Here is an 8,911-nt window from a genome sequence, read left to right on the forward strand (position 1 = left end):
GACCATTTATAGTCAAAAGAGTTTTCCCATACGGAACAGTAGAATTAATAAATTCAAATGGGATTGAATTTAAGGTTAATGGTCACAGAATTAAACATTACATAGATAGTCCAATGGAAGTTGAAGATGAAGTTAATCACAATTTCGACACCACAGCTAACTAAGTGTGGGGAGAATCAAATCTTTAAAGGATAATATGTATTTCTGTTAGAGTTAGATTTTCTGTTTTCGTGTAGTTCTCGAGAATGGAATCCGAATGGTCTTTCCCTAGCAGACCCTAAAGAACTAGTCTTCTCCCCCCATTCTGAATTTTTATTTTTTTTAGGTTTTACGAGATGAAGACTTCCTGTGAACTAAACCATGGTCTAATGCTACACGCTTTGATCACTAAACGTAATAATGACACCCTTTCAAGTGAAATAGTATCATTAATCAGAGGTAAATTGGACGGAGTAAGAAAAGAATCCAGAAACGAAAATAATAAGTTACAATTTGGTAAAGGAAAATCAAAATCCGCAGCGAAAAGAAGAGTACGACACCTTGAAAGATGTCACAAATGCGGAAAATGGTCACACGAAGGTAAATGTTCAAATAATTAAACCTATTCAAACACCAAATTTGTTACTTTATGCAGAGATGGACCGTTCATATGTTTAGAAGAAAAAACGTTGAATGCTTGAGGTTACGCCTATGTAGCTATGGAAAACCAATTAGTCCGACTATCTTATGAGTGGGCTAGAGCATATCACTAAGAAATCTATCTCACAGGTAAGTATGTACAGTTTTTATTTTTATTTTTAACCTTTTGATAATAAACGCTAATTTGTTCGCTATAAAGTATTAAATTGGTATTCGATAAAATTAGGTCTTGCGACCGAAATTATTGATATCATACAAAAATTTATTACATCACTGCGAAATTTACCGTTTATTCTCAAGGTATAAATATCTTTAATCAATCAACCAAAATATTTCAAAAATTCGTCATGAGTTAAATTAGGTCATGGAACCGAAATTACTTTACCAAAAAGAGGGGCGTATATTTTTAATGATATTTGATTGATTAAAGTGGGATAAAAGACCAAAAAGATTTTTAATTTTGTTTTTACCATGTTTTTAAAATTAATATTTAAAAATTAAATTAATATTGTGAACTTTTTAAAATCAATATATTTAAGTTTGTAAATATTTGAAAAAAAAATTAATATTTTTAATATAAGTTTGTATGTATAAAAACAAAAATATAATATAAATTTGGTATGAATTTTTAAATTTTAATAATATGAATTTTTAATTTTATGCATTTTAAATTTAAGTTTGATGTGAATTTTAAAACAAAAATTTACTTTATTTCGCTAAGTTAAAAATATGATTTTTAAAATTCGTCGTGAGTTGAAGACTAGGTCGTTGAACCGAAATTGCTCTACCCAAGGGAGGGACGAGAACTTTTATTATCATTATTTTTAATCTTATTGACTTAAAGTACGCCAAAAACATTAAAAAAACCCAAAAATCTTTGCTTTTAAAACAACGTTTTAAAATGACAAAATTTTAAAATTTTGTCGAGGGATGGACTAGGTCAACATACCGAAACAACCTCATCCTAAATAAAAAAGGAAAACAAAATTTTAAATTACTCCATAAATTGTTTTATTATTAAAGGTTTTATATATAAAAAAAAAACAAAAACAACCGCACTCGCGATACATTGTGGGTACCCACATCCGCACTCGCGGAGGTTGTAAAATGCAGAAGGGGATAACTGGTCGAACAGACCAGTCCCCAACACCCCATCTCATTTTTTTTATTTTTCTGCGAAAAACCCACAAAAACCACTCCCAATTTCGCGATTTTTCACCGATAAACATCAAATTTTTTGCTAAAATCATGTTGAGAAGGATGTTACCAAGAAGTTACTCAAGAAAATCGACTGAAAGGGGTGAATCTTCATCCGCATCTCAGGCTCACAATGCTCCTCCTGAGAATGCAGCAGAACAGGAGATTAATGACCTATATAGACAAGAACTACCACATCAATACATTCCATATTCAAATATAGAATTGGCAGATTTACATCCTAATTTAAGGTTTGATCGACATTGGATAGATTATCTAAAATACCAGAGGAACTTGCACACCCATCAGTCTAATGTTGTTGAAGTACCTAGAGTCATAGATTGGGAACCATTAGAAACAGTTGGATTAGCCGGTCCAATCAGAGAATTACTTACACAAAGGTATGGTAATTCTACTTTTACTGATTGGGAACGTTTGTTTAATATACGTAGACGTGTATATAGAGAATGGTGTGTGGAGTTATTGTGTAGTATCGAAATAAATGATTGGGTATCTACCTTAACCGATCGTAGTTTTATTAGATTTTTATTAGGAGGTGTGATGCACCATATGTCTCTACTAGACATGGCTCAGGCTTTGTGTATATATACACCTGAGGAGTTGGCATCTACTGATAGTCAAGGGTTGATACTTAATGGTAGGAGAATTGATGAGAATTTTGATATGAATGGTGTATGGAGTAGAATGACTAGGCATACACGATTTCGTGGGGGGAATAACTCTTATACTGATATTGATAGAGCTGAGCTAAGAGTAATCCATAGGTTCTTAGCAAATTCGATTACACAGCGAGGTAAGAACAAAGAGAAAGTAAATGAGAATGATTTATTTTATCTCATGTGTATTCGAGACCCACAAAGCGCTGTGAGTATACCTTATTGTGTGGGTTATTATTTATCAGATATAGTTAAGAGTATACGGCCTAATGGGATAATAGGAAGTGGTATCTTTGTTACCCTAATTGCTGAGTATCTCGGTGTCGATAGAAATTGGGGGGGGATTAATAATTGCAGCACCAGAACCCCGTGATACAATTGGTTTAAAAGTATATCATGGTGCTAAGGTTTTAAAGAAAAAACATAACGCTGCAGCACCATATGAGGGCTCACACCCACAGGTCGAAAGAGATCAGCAGCAAGGTAACGCGGGAGGGGGAATGAGATGACAGAAATGCAACTTTTTATGGCTCATCATGAGTATGAAATGGCTAGACAACGAGCATTTCAAGATTGGCAGTATCATCAAAACCAAATCATGAGTCATCGTGCACACATAAATGCAACTTACATTGCGACTCCAATGCCCGTATTTCCTCCTTGGACTATACAGACCCGACCACCATACCCTACATATGACCCAGCTCAAGCATTCTACAGTACATACGGCTATGAATGGGATCCATACTGGCACCAGCCTTATCAACCCTGATTTCTTTTATTTTTATTTTTATTTATTTGATAACTTGTAATTTTATACTTTTAATATTTCTTTTGATATTTTAATAGTTTTTATTTTCTAACTTTTATTATTAGATTTTTAATAATTTTGGAATGTGGGGTGATATACCCAACTTCAAAAATATGTGTATATATGTTTGTAGTTTTTCTCATGTACAAAACAGGGTAAAACAGCGCATTTTCAAAGACTGACATTAAGTTCAGCAAAAGCTAGTACTTTTGATGACAAAATGAAAAACAAATGTGATGTAACAACAAGACGGAATGAACAAATGATGTGCACCATTTATCATTCAGCAAACAAACGCCAATATGTTTGGAAACTTTGGTAAAATTTAATCATTTTTCTACGCTAATCACCCTCAATAATTTAAATTGTTACTGATTTCTTGCAAATGAGGGCATTGCAAGATCTTAAGTGTGGGAAGGGGTTAAATTCTTTCGGATTTTTAAAATTTTTAACTTAAACACTTGGTTACCATTAAAAATACTAGTAAAGCAGTAGTTGTATTAGAATCTAGTGCTCTCTGATAATAAAGAACAGCCCTAGTCTTATATACTGACTACCCAATTCTAGTAAAATTTTTCAAAATTTTCAATTAAATGAACTCAAAATCATGTTTATACATATTTATGAACGATAAAACTAGGTGTTAACACCGAAATTATTGTTACCTCGGAAAGGACATAAATTGAGAAACAAACCAAAATGTTAGAATTCATTTAAAATGGAATAGAGGACAATAAAAAGGAAAATAAAAAGCCAAGTGTGGGAAAATTTACCAAAGTTATTTAAAACATATATCACATATTTTTGTACAAATAACTGAAGATACTTTTGCTTTGGACTAATCTAAACAGTTTTACCCGATTTACTGCAATATATTTGAAAGAAAGATGGATCTACACGATGAATCAATTCCATCATTAAAAGGAAGTAAAGTCTTCCGAAAAAGACACGCGCTTCTTGATTTAGGTCATGAAGTTGTCGTCCAGACCAGCTGTAGGTTGACAAAAAATCTAGAAAAGTCATCACTAAAATCAGCAGGAAATCCACGGACCTCAGCATCAAACAGGGTCGCCAAGTGGTCAGACTTATCCTAACCATGAGAGGATCTGTCTTGTAAAATGGGGAGGATGCCGTGCAAATTAGCTGGATAAGACTAATGAATCAGATCCCCAGAAAGGATAATCTCCTTTAAAGATCAAAAATCAGCTTTTAAGACTGATATTACTCAATCCTAGAGATTGATCTTAAAGATTGAGAATTACAAACTCATGGAATTCGATGATATCTAAACTCGAGCTTGAACGAGAAAATATTTTGATCAAAATTACAAACCGATTTGTTTTCTGAAAACCCATTTTTAATGTGTTCATTACCATTGAACGTAAAATCCTAGGAATTCACCTGGAATTCATTAGGTCACCTGAACCAAATTAGGTGTCAACCGTAAGAACGGTGGTTGCATAGCATGGTCAAAGACAGGACCTTGTGCCAGATCGGAAAATTATAAGGGTGAGCTTTACTATTGCTCCTACCAAGGATAGTAATTGCATCCGACACGTTATAGACCATAATTAAAAGCATGTCAGGGGACATTGCCTTAACAGTTGCTTGTTCAACGCTTTTCTTTACAACCGGACGGTAGTTTACCAAAAGGTAATATACGGAGCAAGTATACTGGACGTGTTGCTTTCCCAATACAAGGTTAGCAAGTGGGTGACACAAAACCATAAGTTTTGAGCTAAAATTTTCAAATATGAAACTCACCAAACCCACAAAAACAATTTGCAAACACCGGTGAAGGGTTATTCCGAAAAACTTATCTAGGGTAAAAGCTAAATTTAATTATAAAAAAATAAAATGTTTTCATAAAGATCCAATTTCCTTAAAGGATCTAAATTTTCATAGTCATGTGGGACTGTAAACCACAACGCTACTACCATTATTTATACCGCCGTATAGAAATCACTGATGTACAAAGTGTGAAGAATAAAGAAGTGATTCTAGTATATTTCAAGACTATATTGCTTGAGGACAAACAACGCTCAAGTGTGGGAATATTTGATAATGCTAAAAACGAACATATATTTCATAGCATTATCCCTCAAGAAAGACAAGATTTTAGTTGCAACTGTTCTATTTACAAGTGATATTCGTTTAAATAATAAAAGGTGAAGACAAAAGACAAATTCAACGAAATGAAGACGCAAACGACCAAAAAGCTCAAAAGTACAAAGTGCAATCAAAGTGGTTCCAATTATTGATAAGAAACGTCTCAAAATTACAAGAGTACAAGACACAAAACGCAAAGTACAAGATATTAAATTGTACGCAAGGACGTTCGAAAATCCGGAACCGGGACCAAAGTCAACTCTCAACGCTCGACGCAACGGACTAAAAATTACAAGTCTACTATGTACAAGAATAAAATATAATATTTAAATAATTATATAAATTATTTATATATTATATATTATAATAAAAACCGTCGGCAAAGCTAGGATCCAAAGTCTGTGAGCTGGTTTTCAGACCTCCGCACTCGCGGTACTTTTGTGAAGGAAACCTCAGCACTCGCGGAGGTCTACAGTGAAGTCAGGATCTATAAATTCAGCATTTTCGGACGTTTTATTTACACATATTTTTATTTTTATTTTCTTTTTCTTAAAAACCCCATGTATCAAGTATCACTCCAATTAGTAATCTCAATTTGTAATTTTAATTTTAAGTTAGTGATAATAATAAGGTTGGGTTAGTCGAATGTTTTAAGGTCTTGTAAGTCGGAACTCTGTCCGTGTAACGCTACGCTATTTTTAACCACTGTAAGTTATGTTTATGTTATTTTCATTAATGTCTCGTAGCTAAGTTATTATTATGCTTATTTAAGCCGAAGTATTCATGATGTTGGGCTAAAAATATTAAAATTAGGTAATTAGGCTTTGTACCATAATTGGGGTTTGGACAAAAGAACGACACTTGTGGAAATTAGACTATGGGCTATTAATGGGCTTTATATTTGTTTAACTAAATGATAGTTTATTAATTTTAATATAAAGATTTATAATTGGACATACCTATAAATAACCATATACACTCAATCGGACACGATGGGCGGGGTATTTATATGTACGAATAATCGTTCATTTAACCGGACACGGGAATGGATTAATAGTCTATGGAATTATTAAAACAGGGGTGAAATTATGTACAAGGACACTTGGCATAATTGATAACAAAGTATTAAAACCTTGGGTTACACGCAGTCGATAACCTGGTGTAATTATTAAACAAAGCATTAAAACCTTGTTACAGTTTAAGTCCCCAATTAGTTGGAATAATTGACTTCGGATATAAGGATAATTTGACGAGGACACTCGCACTTTATATTTATGACTGATGGACTGTTATGGACAAAAACCAGACGGGCATATTAAATAATCCAGGACAAAGGACAATTAACCCATGGGAATAAACTAAAATCAACACGTCAAACATCATGATTACGGAAGTTTAAATAAGCATAATTCCTTTATTTTCATATTTAATTGCACTTCTAATTATCGCACTTTTATTTATTGTCATTGTATTTAATTGCACTTTTAATTATCGTACTCTTTAATTATCGCAATTTTATTTTATCGCACTTTTATTTTATCGCACTTTCGTTATCGTTATTTACTTTACATTTTAAATTAAGTCTTTTATATAATTAATATTTTACATTAGGTTTTAACTGCGACTAAAGTTTTAAAATCGACAAACCGGTCATTAAACGGTAAAAACCCCATTTTATAATAATAATATTACTTATATATATATTTGTATTTTTTAAAACTAATATAGCGTTAAGCTTGTTTAAGTGTATCCCTGTGGAACGAACCGGACTTACTAAAAACTACACTACTGTACGATTAGGTACACTGCCTATAAGTGTTGTAGCAAGGTTTAGGTATATCCATTCTAAAAATAAATAAATATCTTGTGTAAAATTGTATCGTATTTAATAGTTTTTCCTAGTAAAATATAAGCTATTTCAAATACACCTCGTATAACATCACTTTCTCTTCTCTTTATCTTGGTAAACTTCATAAGTCACCACCCACTTTCCTGCACACCTTTTTTCCTACTTCTAATTAATTGAATCATCACCTTACAACAACCATCGATCACCCCACTCCGTCACCACAATAAACCGCCACCATAGTCATCAAGTTGTATGTTTCTTTTTGTTTCGAACAGCTGTTGAAACCGAGACCCACAAGCACCATTACCATCGACACCCATCACCCTTTTTAGCCTCCTCTACTTCTTCATGATATCAATCACCATCATCGACACACATGTCCTTGTGATATTTCTAACTTATCGAACACCCTGCAACACCATTCACCGCCACCATTTTCTACCACGATACAACCGAACCACCTTCTGCCACAACCAAAACCACTTTCGCGTTTCAAATTTTTCGTTGCTGTTTCTAATCAAACCGCCAACCACATCAACCTACTTCTATATTTTTTTTGTCGTGCTAAACTGCTGCTGCTAAATCTTTTTTCGAACATTTTAACAACATGAAAAGGTTGGTTACCACCTCTCTATTTCCATGTCATCATCCATACAATTTTTTTTTAAAGCAATCAGGTGACTTTAGTTAGAAAGTAATGGTTAATATAATATAGGGTGACACGATTTCCACTATGTATATGGTTTCTATTTCCTGTACGAGTTGTAAGCTGGAAAATCTTTGATTATTGATTGGTCCATCGAGTAATTCAGTTGTTGCTTGGGCCGTTTTGTTTAAAGGTGAAAAGGGACCGAAAGTTGGAATCAAAACAAAGGTTGTGAGCATTTTACTAGTACATCTCATTTTATTTAAAATTCTTAATTTAAGTGAGATAGTTATTAAACTAATGGATGAGCCGTGATTTAAGGGAAAACAATTTTTTTTATTTAACTAGTCCCACGAGCTGGGTCACTAGGAGTGGACCGCTATATATATATTTTTTTTTGATTACTAAATGGCCATGATAACAGGAGTACGGAGATTATGGCGATATGCGAGAATTTGTGATCATATTACGCGAATAACAATGATTTTAGATGATGAGGACATGATGATACGATTATGATTGTGTGATTTTATGTGATAATATAATGAAGAAGAAGACTGTTGCATAATAGTTAAAGTTATTTAAGAAACGAACTAAAACAGAAATGAATGGGTAAAGCAACGGTTAAGAGTGTTGGGTGTAACCGAGAGGTCCTGGGATCGAACCTAGCTGACTACATAATTTTTTAATTAAATTGAAGCTGTTGGGCTTGTGCTTGCTGTTGGGCCATTAGGATTCGTTTTACATTTGGTCCACTATGATTTGCTTTAGATGTGTGGGCCGAGACTTTAATTTCAGTTGGGTCGTGACATCCACAAAAACATGTGTTGGGCCGGAGAGAAAAATAACGAGTTAAATATATATTGGGTCAGTTTAAGTTCAGAAAAATCGAATTGGCCGAATGGTTTAATGTGAGTATGGGGTAACGAGAGGTCGCGGGTTCGAGTCATGGCAGAGACAGTTTTATTTTTGAAGCTTTTCCT

This window comes from Rutidosis leptorrhynchoides, chromosome 9 (assembly GCF_046630445.1).
Source record: "Rutidosis leptorrhynchoides isolate AG116_Rl617_1_P2 chromosome 9, CSIRO_AGI_Rlap_v1, whole genome shotgun sequence".
Lineage (NCBI taxonomy): Eukaryota > Viridiplantae > Streptophyta > Magnoliopsida > Asterales > Asteraceae > Rutidosis > Rutidosis leptorrhynchoides.